Source organism: Manacus candei, unplaced genomic scaffold (assembly GCF_025592945.1).
Source record: "Manacus candei isolate 608988 ecotype Guabito, Panama unplaced genomic scaffold, ASM2559294v1 h1tg000024l, whole genome shotgun sequence".
Classification (NCBI taxonomy): domain Eukaryota; kingdom Metazoa; phylum Chordata; class Aves; order Passeriformes; family Pipridae; genus Manacus; species Manacus candei.
The window spans coordinates 1,191,165-1,205,253 of record NW_026138072.1 but is presented as its reverse complement, the minus strand read 5'-3'; the positions used below and the strand labels follow the sequence as shown (position 1 = coordinate 1,205,253).

General features: G+C 37.7%; 1 protein-coding gene across 6 annotated transcripts in view; it reads right to left on the bottom strand.

Moving 5' to 3' along the window:
- GLIS3 (GLIS family zinc finger 3) overlaps positions 1–14,089 on the bottom strand; it is a 160,107-nt gene that overhangs the window by 123,839 nt on the left and 22,179 nt on the right. The window lies entirely within an intron of this gene.

The following is a 14,089-nucleotide window of genomic DNA, read 5'->3' as shown; positions in this document are numbered from 1 at the left end:
TTCTTTGAAGGTCACAATCTGTTCTTAATCACTGCTGCCATGACTCAAACTGATACAGGGACATACCTACAAAATGCTCTGTGTACTTTATGTTCTGATGTAGGTCACGGATGGTCGTTTACAAGATTCTCTTCCTTAAAATGCATTGAGATGAGAAAGTTAAAATGTAGGTCATAATATGGAAGTTGTTGGATATCTACCAAATTCTCATCACAGCTAGAAATTAATAATTAGGCAATTCACATTTCTAGCTGCTTCCCTGTGTTCAGAATACTGCACAAAGCAGGATAGCAAAATCAGGACTAATAGTGGAAAGTACTTCAATGCAAACCATTCTTATAAATTAAATCTACTTTTGACATGGTTGCACAACTCATGCAAGTTTTTCTCCAGGTTGCTCAAATAAGTTGTGAACTGCAGAAAGAAGTTCATTAAGGCATTTATGACACTCACAGCACCTCAGGGATGAAGAGAGCAGGTAAGAGAATTTGTTATGTTAGGGTAAGGATGATGGCCAAAGATGGTCTGGTCACTAGTCACCGAAAGGAAAAAATGAGAAATGGAGTACTTTGGAGAGACTGTATTACTGGAATGATAGACAAAAGCAATGCAAGACTCTAGTCCTTATAAACACTTGCCTGGGCATTTCTCTAAGGCTGAAATGGAAGGAAAAGGTTTTTTCCTTTTACCACTGACAAACATTCGCTGTTATCAGGAAAAATACCAATTCTTCCACTTAAAAGTGCGTGGGGGAGATTATCATGAATGAATAAATAAATCATCAGCTCCCACCAGAGACTGCAAAGTAAAAGACTGATGCTTTGCAAAACACAGCCTTAACATTTTATCTACTGCTTCATAAAAGCATAAATGTGTCAGAAGACCATCATTAATACCTCATCTGTGCCCTGCAGGTCACTAAACAGTATTAGTTTGATCTGAATCAGGCAGGAGCATACAATCCCACATATGCTGAGCTAAGTATGAGCACAAGATGGGAAGCTTACACTGACTTAATGCCAGCTACAAAAGTACAGACCACATCTGATCTTGCATAAAGTCAAAGGGGTGCAACATGGACATCTGACCTGACACCAGCCTGCTGCTAAAAGGCAAGCTGTCAGAAAGTGTGTTCAAAAGCGCTGGATAAATCTGAACTGTCAGAATGACTATATCCTACATCAGCATTTGGAATCATATACCCACAGCGCCAGAGGAGCCCTCACAACAGGTCTCCTGTATCATTGACCCAAAAATTCCAGGACAGTGAAAGGACAACCATGAATTTCTTAATGCCCTGAGTCCACATCAGCTGATAAATGGGAAACTCTTGGGAGGACATCAGTGGGTTTTAAATGATGCTGTAGATTCTAAGAAAAACATGTGAAGCTAATATTTTAAATGAGCAAGAGAAGTAATTTTTTTCTTTTATACTAAGATATAAATCAGGAGGCAGTCCAACAAAGGCAACAATAACTGAGGAGATGGAATCAGTCCTGAGGTGGCTCACAGGAAGAGTTACAGCTGATTATCAAGTCCTTTATTCCAAATAAATATATTACACATAAATCAAAGCTGTTCTTTATCAATAAATAACAGTAATAGCCAATAAGTATAAACAGGAAAAATATTTAATGGAAATATTTTAATCCACTCACTTCCTCATTCATTAGCTTGCCTTTTTTCCCTCTTTATTCTCTGTAGTTGGTTAATAGCTAAGCTTCACTCAACTTTGAAATGAAAAAATATTTCACTGCAATCTTCTGAAGACATTTGAAAAATTCACAAAAATACATCTACTTTAATTTAGAAACACAGAATTTTAGATGAGATTCTCTTAATTTATATAATTCTTATACTTTTTGGAGGAAGAGTCCATTACGAAATTAGTTCAATTTAAACACAATTTCTTTTATCAGATATTAATTGAAAACCAACCAATTCCTTTGTCTACTTCTCCATGTCAAGAGTAGTAACTTGTTAATTCTGACCAGTAGCTCCAGTTAAAAAATGAAACTGCTTCACCAAAGCTTTGAAATTATAATCTATGCTTCCCATTTATAAATCATAGTCAACAAAACCCAGTTTTAATTATTTGGTATTCTGAAACACACTACATACATAACAAATACATAACATCAGATCAAATTCAAACACCTCTTAGATTAATAAATTTTGCAGTTACTGAACTAATCAGTATGAAAGTTATTGAAGATACCTTAAAACTTGTCTTTTGTTATTGTTAGAGTAACAGCTAGGAATAAAATAATTGCAATAAAGGAGCAAAAGTTAATTTCCCTAGAGGATTGTCTGTGTTGATGTACCAGAAAATGTACACATTATAAGCTTTGGAAATGCTTGGTTTTAATGTTTCCTTTATTATTGTTTTCCAGTCTTGTTTGTGTGGACTCTATTCACCAAAATGTGGAGAAAAGGGCACACTAAAAAAGCATATTGTATGACAATAAATAATATACAAAGAGGACAGAGACCAAGCAGTAAGCAAGACTGTGTCAATGTATTCTTCACACAGATTAGCTGTAAGTCAGCAAGGCCTTTTCAAACCAAATTTGATCTTTTTTCACAACACAGTTAATCTTCTGGATGTTGCAATCGCCAGCTACCACACACATCTTTTCTGTGTGTCACTGTATCTGCAGGGTTATTGTCACCCTAGTTGGAGGGGTCTCGCAGTAGCTGCTGACTGAACAAACTCAAATAATTGCATAGAAGATTTGTTTCCTGATAGTAATATCCCAATCCCTCTCGCCGTGTGCCTGCCAAACTTTTCAGGCTTCCCCTGAATATTTTAGTTGTATTACTAATGACTGCCAGAGAGCTAGACTTGTCTCTTTGTCCTCACACTAAATGTCCACCTTTCTATTGTTTCTACAGTCATCTGAGAGGCAGATTGCACTACACCTATGTAGACAGAGACACTAGCCACAGGGCAGTGGATATCAGACCCCTTGAAACCCTCTTTAAGTGTGTTAAACTGGAGTTTCTAAGTAGAACAAATTAAAAAACAAAGACAGAATTGGGGGAATATTGTCATTTGCCTCTATGAGCACATGATCGACAAAATCTTTGCCTGTTTGGAAATCTGCGCTTTTTCAAATTGGTATCACACCCTGAGCCCAAATCCTTTTGGGAGACCTTGATATTTCTCGGTGAACTACACAAAAATTCAATCACAATTACACTAGGTATGAGCAGCTTTTTATGACATGCAATCTGGAATTTTTCAGGGTACACGTAAATTATTAAACTATGATTCAAAAAGTTGTTAAATTATCATTTTTATTACAAGTCTTATAAAATATTGTAGTTTCTCAACTCCGCTACACCACACAGACAGTACTTGTTAATGAAACAGTGATTCTCAGCATTTATTTTCTTTCAAAAATAAAACAAAATAAAAAATCAAGGATTTGTAGTTCGAGAGAAAATTCTGTAATAAGGATCCTAATGATTATGATAGTAGCTTATGGTTTTCTTAACACTTACAATTAGCAATGCCTTGCTAGTAACAAGTCCTCTAAATCCTCTGGCAGTATCCATCTGAACACCAAGTTAGATAGACCATTAATCTGACTAGCATTGGCAATTCCCATGTTCTTAACTATTTGCAGAGACTTAATTTTTACAATCAGTAAAAATAATCTCAAGAAAATACACTAAACAGAACATTCTATGATAACATGTTATTATGAGAAAATACTATGTATGCACTTGAAGGTTCTCCATGCTTTGAATCTTGGAAAGGCAGTTTCTTCACTATCAGAGTGTACTTGATAAATTAGGTTGCACTAATTTCCAATGCTGTGTGCCATTCATTGTATGAAGTAATCAAGCATGTACTTTCAGCAACTCTACCGTGAGACAAAAGAAACTGACAAAGCACAATGAAAAACAATGTCTGCCTTCAACTGGAACCAAGGTAAAAAATTATCCAGAACTGACCAGTGAAAACAATACCTCACAGGTGATTAACTTTGCTGGTTTAGAGCAGACAGCAATGAGATCACCTACTTCAATGGCACACTTTAACCACTAAATTTAAACAAATGAAAACAGTGGTCTTGTAATAACTAAACTAAGAATATATTATGAAACAGTCAGGTTCAGGAAACTTCCAGGAGAAAACACATACACAGTAAAACAAAAATTTTCAATTAGATCTACAGACAACCATAATACCTCATACTAATTTTTAATCAGATTTATATCAGGAAGACCTCTCACTTAATAAAACACTATTTTGAAAGCTACTTTGTTTTCTTATTTTGCATAAGAGTAAGAAGTTATCAGTTAACTAGTGCACAGACAAGTTAATGTTTAACTGAACTAAAATATAAATGTTTTAGCTGCAATGGGTAACTCCCTATTTGTTATCAGTGACATTAGATGACTTCTGCTTTTGTCCTTGTTAGGATAATATGGTATGTGCTCTTCTATTGCAGGAAACATACAGCTTTACACCTTTGGTTTATGCTACCACTTCTCTATAGTATTAGTTACTCATACCAGCTTCTATTTACAAAACTTAGCTTGACCATTTAGTTTGTATTTCTGAAATATTAATACACTGTGCAAGCCTCATACTCAAATAACTGGTATTAATCAAGAGAAACTCCACTAGCAATGTAATATATTAATCTACTGCTATATGAATCTAATGGTGAATAATATCAGGTGAAAAAAAACCAACAAATTTCATGTTTTAAGTGTCAGTATTGGCCACCTTCTTAAAGTACCATTACTGTACAAACTGAGAGAAAATTATTATTATTACTACCAAAATGGAAATACACACATATTTGAAAGAACAGAAGAAAATTGTACTGGAATTACAGATTATACATTCCAGTTCCAGTGCCACTGGGCAATTAGTGCCTGAATCTGACCTAAATTAAAGCAGAGCATGTATCTGTATGTGTGTGAGAGCACAGACTGCGATTTCACTTACAAGTAGCATTGCTTGAGAAACAAACCAAAAAATAATATTACTAAAACTTCCTCATATATTATGAACTAAGACTCAAATGAAATCAATAGGGAAACATTTTGCCCATTAAACACTGTTGCAATCATCTGCAAAATAAGTGGATCGATTCCAGCAGTTTTGTTGGAATACTTCTTTGCTGATATGATCTGATTGCAATGCAGCCAACTATGGAGAAGCAATAATAAAACAGTTTAGAAAAAACAACTCTCTGGACTCCGTAACACTTGATCTCCTACAACTTCTAGCACTGTTCAACCTTCACTGCACATTTGTGCTTTTCTTCATGTTCGAAATACATTCTTGGCATATTTTCCATTAATTCCTGAAATTTTTGTTCCTCAATTTTAATTAAAAGAGGCTCAGATAATTTCTGTTATCTGAATGTTCTTAGTGTTTTTGAAAATACCATACAGGAACTTCGCTATCTGTAACTATGGGCACACGCAGATCCATTACTTCCAAGACATTATTGTTCCACATCTCAAAGCAAGTCAGCACAGAAATGTATCCCCTGTTCGCAGGGTAATTTCTGATTTCTTGATGTGTTTACTGGACTGCTATCTAACACGGGGACAGCCTTCCCTGTGCACACCTTCCCTGTGCTTCTCTTGCCAGCCTGATTGCATGGATAGCGAGTAATGGGAAGAAAGAAGCAGACCCCTTTCTTCCTTCAGGCCTCGGGCAAGGGGAAGATCTTCTGTCTCCTTTACCCACTTAGACACAGGGATGCAACAGAGCATCAAGAGTAAGGGGACTGACTCTCAGCAGGTTAAGGTGGCCTTAACTCCAACACTGTATGACAACATCCCCCTAGTACAACCTGCCACCTACTGCGCAGGAGTCCTGAGCAGAGGAGAAAGGAGCAAGGAGGTTTCACGGGCCAGGTCTCAGTCTTTGCCCCATAACACATCACTGCCAGACCATGCTGCATGCCATGATCCAGCAACAGATACTGGTTCAGCAAAAAGAGCATGCAATAAAGCCTTTGTTTAATGTTAAACTGTAATCCCATGTGAGACTCTCTAAATCTTTACAGATAACTCAAGGTATTTGACCACTGTTTCTCAGAAAAGCATCTTTCCTCCTTTAAGAGACCAAAATGTACAAGCAGGAGAGGAAAAAAAAATGCAAACTTGTTGAATAGTGATACCAATTTAGAACAGGTGACAAATGTTAACATGCAAAGAGCTGCAGAAACCGGCTCTTGCAGTATGGAAGCAGGAGTCTAAGTAACTTGCAATCACATTCAGTACATTTACATTTCCCAGATAAAGGCAATTGTTCAAGGACACCACAAGGTAATTTTTGAAACAGCATTGTCCCTGACTTTCTGAGCAGTACAAACGTGTTTTTCTTTTTCCTAGCATTAAAAACAAGATGCTATTCAACGCTGTTTCTCCTGAAGGTGAGAATGTTATCCTAGTTGTCAGTTTAACCAGGCAGAAATAACAACCATACAACCCACATAACATATGTATTCTAAGAGGCTTTATATTCAGTTAATTAGTTTAACTATTGCTTTCATGGTTCATTTAAAAGTCTCATGCTTCATTAAATATCAATATCCTTTATCATCTCAAAAACTTCTCAGTAAAAATACAATTGCCTTTTCAAATGACAATCTTGTTAACTAATATATACATTTCAAGCACGTCTATGAGACACTAGCCAAGTCTGAATTGCTACAGTAGCAGTATATCAAACCATTATGCAAATTTCATTCCACATAAAATGGAAAGATTTTTTTCCTTAAACAAAAGTACTTTGTCAAGAAAATAGTTTTGACACATGTTATTTTCATAATTAAAAATGTTCCCACACTAATGCCTTGTGGTTCCACCTTCAGAGCAATCAGCTCAAACATACCCTGGATTCAGTAGTTGTAACTGTTCTGTCATAAATTCAGAATGTCATGTCCTTAAGGAAGCATAAAGATCAATGAAACTCATAGTTAAAAATATACAGAGGCCAAAAGCCAAGTGTAACTCATAAAAGAAACTCCTGTGGTTAAGAGAACATTTTTCCTACGAGAAAGGTTTACTTACTTATGTGGAATATGCATTTTCTCAATTCAGGATATAAGAACACCTCAGAGCTGTTTAGATCAACATTTTCTAGACTGAGAAATTACTCCTTAAAATTCACCTGCACATATACCACAGCTTCTCTGGAAATTTCTATGAAATGCATGGCCAGCAAGGTACATTACAATAAAAAAATGACAGTAGTTCTTACTGTTTAAACTGACTTTTGGAGGAGGCCGCTATCAGTATCCCTCATGTTGTTACCTACTTAAATTCCTTAAAAGCTGAAACATTATTACATCATGGTCCAAATAAAACCTTCTACTTGTCTTTCCAGCTTAGCTTTTCATGTCAATGAGAGGCAAACCTTGGGAAAATTACACAAACAGCCACAAGTATTTAAAATCTTTATTGGCAATACATGCTTCCACTCTTCTCAAAGCCTTAGACATTTTTCTTTCAATTTTATTTTTTATTCTTTATTCCTTTCATCAGCCCAAGGCATAGTAATTAGTCAGAATTTCCTAAGTCTTTTGTGGTTGTGACCAAAAAGAAAAGACCAAAAAGAAAGCTCATTTCATCTTGTTAAAGTGAATCCATCTACCTTCCACAAAGCCAAGCTAATAAGAGGGAAGATTAAGGCTAATTGAATGGCTTAGGCCCCAAAGACAAGTCCAGCTCCTGCCCTTAGCTGTCATACTTGCCAAAATTGGTTTACGGAGAATGACGTCTTAACCACAGTTATTACTTTGCGAAGAGGAGGCTGCTGTGTTGGCAGGGTTTGGCAGCCAAAGTTGGCTACTGACTAAGGTCTGAGGTAAAGACACAGGAAACCACACTGGCATCCCAAAGCAATAGTGTCTGCAAGGGCGCGGTGAACAGCGGAAAGAAGTGTTCACAGACAAAGGCATAAAAAAGGCAAATGTTTGCATGCTCTGCTTAGCTGAAGTACCTTTGTAAAAGGGTGGAAACCCACACAAATGTCCTGATGGATACTGAAATCTTTTTAAGAAGCTGGTCATCCCAGCTGTGTATCTCTCCTCCATACCCTTAAAAAAAAATCAAATGGCACCCATCTTTACATCAGTTTGACAAAGAGAATGTGCAAATAGGTAAGAGTAAAATGTTCAAAACAGACCATGTAATTTTTGAGGCTATCATCCTATTGAGTTTCAGTGAAGTTAAATCCCAAGTACACTAGCAATTTTTCACAAAAAGAACCCAGCCTTATGAGCTGCTTAGGTAATCTACCAAAATTCTGTCATATGCAAGTGTTCATGTATTCTTCATAAAATTTAATGTGTATTTTTTTAGTATTCTGGTGTGATTTACGATAAAGTGAAGGGATATGATTCCTTTCAACTCAGGGACTGCATTTCCCTGAAGTTAATGTGAACGGAATATAAATCAGCACCTGTTACAATCAGCTGTCATTGTATTTCAATATCACTGAAACTCACACTCTATTCTACACTTTGTGAAAGTTCACATTAAAAAACATATTTGCTTTTGAAACACTTATTAAGCATACTGCATGCTAAAAATGCAAAGCTCATTCCCCCTCCAAAAGGCTCCAGAAGACTAAACAGGCCAACAGAGAAGACGTAAAGTGCTTACAATTGAAGAAAAGACAATAACCAGAATAATGGTTATAGTATTTTCCCTTCTTAATGACTAGCTTCTCTTCCTCATGCAACATTCAAGAATCAAGTGTCCATGGGCAGGCTGACTGAAGAAAGAGTATGTATTGGCAGTCTGGGTTTGGGAGAGTTTTCATTGCCCAGATCTTGTCGGTTGACCTTAGCTGGCTCAGAGATAGCCATCCAGCTGCCCCCACAATAGCACAGATAGCATAGCGGAAGAAAATACGACGGAAAAGCTCCTGGGTCAAGAGAAGGACAGTTTTATAAAAAAAAGCAAAACCCTTGTGCAGAGGCAAAGCAAAATACAAAATGTACTCACTACATCAGCAGGCAGGTGTCTAGCCACTTCCTGGGCAGCAGGTTCTCAGTATGTGTAGCAGTCATTCAGAAAGATAAATGCCGCCACCACAAATGGCCCTACATCTTCCTCCTTTCCCTCAGCTTTCATTGCTCAGCACATCATACAGTATGGACTATCCTCTTGGTCGCTGGGTTCAGCTGTTTGTGCTGTGTCCCCTCCCAATCTCTTGCTCATCACCTTCTAGTGGCTTTTTTTTTTTGTGGGGTGATGAAGAGAGAGCCTTGACACTGTGCAAGCACTGCTTACTGAGAGCCAAAACACTGGTGTGTTATCATTGCTTTTTTATCAACACTGTCTAGTCAGAAATGCAAAGCACAGTGTAGCACATATATGCTGCTATGAAGTTAACTGACTCCAGACAGATCCAGTATACCACACAGGGAAAATACCCAAAGGAAATGTCAGAAAACTGCTCTGGGAAAGACGATGAAGGGAACTAGCTCAGTGGGGTAGGGAGGACAAGCACTTCCCAGTGAATGTCCAGACTTCAGGCATCACTTCAGAATTCAAATTTACATCTAAAACCATCATCAGAGTCCATTTTGAAAAGAGGGATGTTTTCCCATTGTGATTTTGGTTTATAATATGTAAGAAAAAGGAAAATTAAATATTGAACAGATATTAAACACTCAGTTTTCTATTAAAACAATGTAGCTGTAGGATTTCACAAGGCTTGCATTTTCAGGAAATAAAGTCACTGTTTTTAAAACCACGGATGTCTTATCCGTTTCAGGCAACAGCAACTTTGAATAAGAGTACTTTCACTCTATTCACTCTGAATAATCAAAAGCCAATTTCTGCTTTCATTACACAAAGGTTGTTGCTTTTTTAATCAGCAGATGTCCTTTCTAAAGGATGTTTCTGCCTGAGAAACCCAAGCAATGAGGAATCCTGAAGGCTCAGCCAAAATTGCAAACTGAGTCAAGAGTTGCTGGCACTCCAGAGGTGATCCTGTTTCCTCATGCACACCCTTTCCAGAAATTATACTGACTAAAGCACTACAATTCCTTCCACTGCTCTTTTCAGGCCAATATGACTTGGCTGTACAGGAGGAGTTAAGGAGTTATTTAGCCAAGATGCCCTGACACAGATGGGCAGAGGGACAGGAGTTCCTCTTTGCAGAATCAGGGCAGTGGGCCAATGCAGCAGTGGGATAACAGACTGCTTGCCCCTCAGGGCTAAGAGGAGGACTCCAACCACAGCCTGTCCTCTCACTTGCTCCAGGAGGACTTGAGCTCGGCACCATGGATACAGCCACAGGCTTTAAGCTGACAATTTCTCTCATATAATTTACTAAGAGTGGTAAAAGCTAGGATGTGAGGCACTCCCAGAGTAACAACTATCTCATAACAATATGAATGTTCACAGGGAAATGTAAGCCAGTAAGTATATTTTACATAAAACTTTCAACAACTGCTCAAAGATCCTCTCTTTAGATCTGCCTTTACTTCTATATAAATGCATGAAAGCACTAGACGCCTACACCAGCTAGGTATCCTCCCTCTTGGTAGCTCTTTCTGACTGTCCTTAGGATCAGAAAAGAAACTTAACAACTGAGACTGACCTGTTCTTTCTAACATGCAAGGCTACTGATACTTAGTTTCCTAGGTGTAAAGGCCAAAGGCATATATCCTGAGACAGTTTCAATGGACCTAATATCTGTAGGAGACATTCCAAATATGTCAGCTAAGACAAGGTTGTAAACCTATCTACAATTCTTGTTAAGTCAGGTGTTGAAAAGTAGATATTGGCAGCATTTTCTGCAATGCCAAATAGATATATCTTAAACCTTACCCACAGACATTACAGGGTGAATTTTTGCTCCTAAGTCTAACCAATTACCTACTCAACGGTCCATTTGATTTCTAGTCCAAAATAAGTCTAGTCAGTTTCGTCTTTAATTTTTGCCTAAAAGTTGTAATCAAATGATCTTTGAAAACATGTTCTTGGGTCATTTTTCTTAAATCTCACAGCAGATGACAAGCAGAAATGCAATACAATCATAGCCTCGCATAACAAATACCTGCTATAGTAATGATGTCCTTGTTTCTCTTTAGGTATTATAGCTGGGTACTACTCAGAATCCAAAAGAAACAAAATCAAATTTTATTTAATCATAGATAAGCATGTTTCCCCACCTAATGCATATATATACAGGGCAAAAGTACAGCTACCCATGTCTTTGACTTTGACTGTTCTTAAATTAAAAATTCATCAACAGGCATCTATAAAGTCTGAAGTTTTCATCACTACATTTTTATCGCCTTCATGTCTTCTACTCTCTTCTGATAACAAGGAATAACATTGACAGGAATACGCACATCCATCAGGTCAATGGGTGGCTCCAAGTTTGGTGTAAGCAGAAAAATTTGGGGTTTTTTGGCCATGATCTACTGACACCTGACAGGGTTCATCTATTTCAGAGGGGAAAAAGAGTTCTAGCACAGGAGCCTGTGGCCCTGTTTAGTCTAGAGAAGACTGAGGGGAGATCTCATCAATACATGTCTCAAAGGCAGGTGCCAAGGGGATGGTGCCAGACTCTTCAGTGGAGCCCAGTGACAGGATGAGAATGGTCATAAACTAAAACGCGAGAAGTTCCACTTCCACATGAAGAACAACTTCGTTATATTGAGGGTGGCAGAGCACTGGAACTGGTTGCCCAGGGAGGTCGCAGCGTCTCCCCTCTGGAGACAGTCAAAACCCACCTGGACATGTTCCTATGTATCTTCCTCTAGGTGACCCTGCCTTGGCAGAGGGGGTTGAACTGGATGATCTCCAGAAGTCCCTTACAACCCTAATGATTCCATGATCTTTGTGATATTAGTCTGAAAAAGTACAATGTGATTAACCAAATGAATGAACAACCAACAACTTGACCACGTACAGCGACGTAAATCCTTGGGAATAGGCTATCTCACATCAGTACAGGTGTGTAAATTCCTACATATTTGCGGGACTGGATCAGACCTATGATCAGAATAAACCTATAAATTTTATTAACGTAATCAACTAAATCCTATAAATCTCAACAGCCACACCCAGGTTTTCTGTTTCGAAAAAATAATAAAGGACGCTTTATTGGGAGCATGTTTGTTAGGACCATAATAACCCCTAGTTTCTTGTTTGCAACTCTTTAAAAATTATTTCTTTCTCCATACATTTTTTAAATAGCTTAGTTAATCTATAACATGCTGCGTAGTCGCAAAGGAAAAAATGAGATTATTATAATTATGTTCAAGGTTCAAACCCCTTGCAAAAGATTCCAGTATCTAATTTAAAAGACTCATTTTAGAGGTCTGTGGGTAAAGAACTATTCAAATCATTCAGTTTGAGCCTTAATGAACATATATGTTAGTATATGGTGAAGGAATTCACAAGAGCAATTATGTGGAAAGAAACTGCTCATGCCTGCTATTTGTTCTGTTTTGCAGAACTTTTTTCTTTCAGTCCACTCAATGTGAAATGGTGTTTTCTGGTTTAACATACTGCAGAGTTTTTCCAGTGTCCTCAGAGACTGAGGAACTGACAATCTTTCTTGAACCAGAATTCCTAAAACTGAATATACAAAGAAATGCACAATGAAAGACTAACAATGATTTTTTTTGTTGTTATTTGCACAGAATCCATGTTCTAATGTTCACTGTATGACTGTAGAAAAGTATGCTAATTGCTGGAGCACTTGAAAGAGCATTTTTATTAGTCAAGAATAGGAATACATTTTTCTTGTATTCTTCAACACTCCCAATTCTATTTATACATCAACACCTCCCTAAAAAAGGCAAATTTATTTTTATAAAAATTAACTGTGAGGAAAAAAGTTAAAGATCACACTAAACATATTTTTTACCACAATAAAATGTGAGTAATAAACATATCTTTCTCCTAAAAATAGATACAGTCTATTTTTTCTTGATGATTCTGCTGAGTTACTCATTACACATAAAAGGAGTGTTAGAAGGCACTGAATGCCTCAAATGGTATCAGTGATTTGACATTCATCAACGTTTTTCAACCACAGAGCTATCTGTAAATGTACTCATGCATTTTCTTGTCACAGTCAAGCAAGAGGGACTGGTAAGGGTATTAAGAAGACCCTGCTTGTCCTCCACCCTCAACACCGAGCATGTTGAGCTCATGTTTGTCAGCTGGCAACGTAAGAATACCAAGATCAGGGGATTTCAGCTACCCTCTGCAGTGCAAGAACTCAACTAAAGGTGACCACTGGAGACACAAAATGTCTACAACAGCAGGGAACTTGCTCAGTCCAGGTCCCTACCTACAGCCACTCTCAGTAGCACTTCTGTATAAACTTGTCTTACACCTGCACAGCACTCAGTCCCAGCCTCTACTTCGGTAAACATAAAGTGAGATTTTCAAAAAGTGCCAGTAAACTTTTCAATTCACCTCCACTATATTAAGATCTCAAGATCAGACAAAGTGAAACCACTTCTGAAGGTTTTAAAAACAAGCAGTACCAGATTAACACAGCTGTGCTCCTCTCAGTGTCCAGCAACAGGACAACACACACTCCAAGACTTACACTACAGTGTTGGTCTTGAAAAAGGCAGACAATAGTGAAGTAAAAGAAGTAAAAAAAAAAGAAAGTAAATCAAAACTGTATCTGCCTAGTGAAACCTGTGAACTCTGAGGCACAATGCTTCCCAGGTCTCTCCTTCAGGAAGAACAGCTTTGCAAAACTTCTCAAGTAACCTGAATGCCATTCACACAGATTTGGTCCTTGGTGTTCCACTTGGCTTGTAGCAGGGCAATTAGCAGCATATTCCCTTTGTCCAGCTGGCAGAATTATACTGTGGTTAAGTAAACATGGGGCACGTACACTTTCTTTGCCCTCTTCCTCCCACAGATATCTGTTCACACACTTTCAGCTCTAACACACAAGCAATTTCAATCAGTATTGGTCTTACCAGAAGTCAAAGTACTAAAAGAAATCTGCAAGAACAAAACCTATTACCTTCTTGTGCAAGAACACTTCAGTCATTCACATTGTAGATACTTCACAGTGCAGCTCTCTGTGTCTTTCAGTAGCTGTATA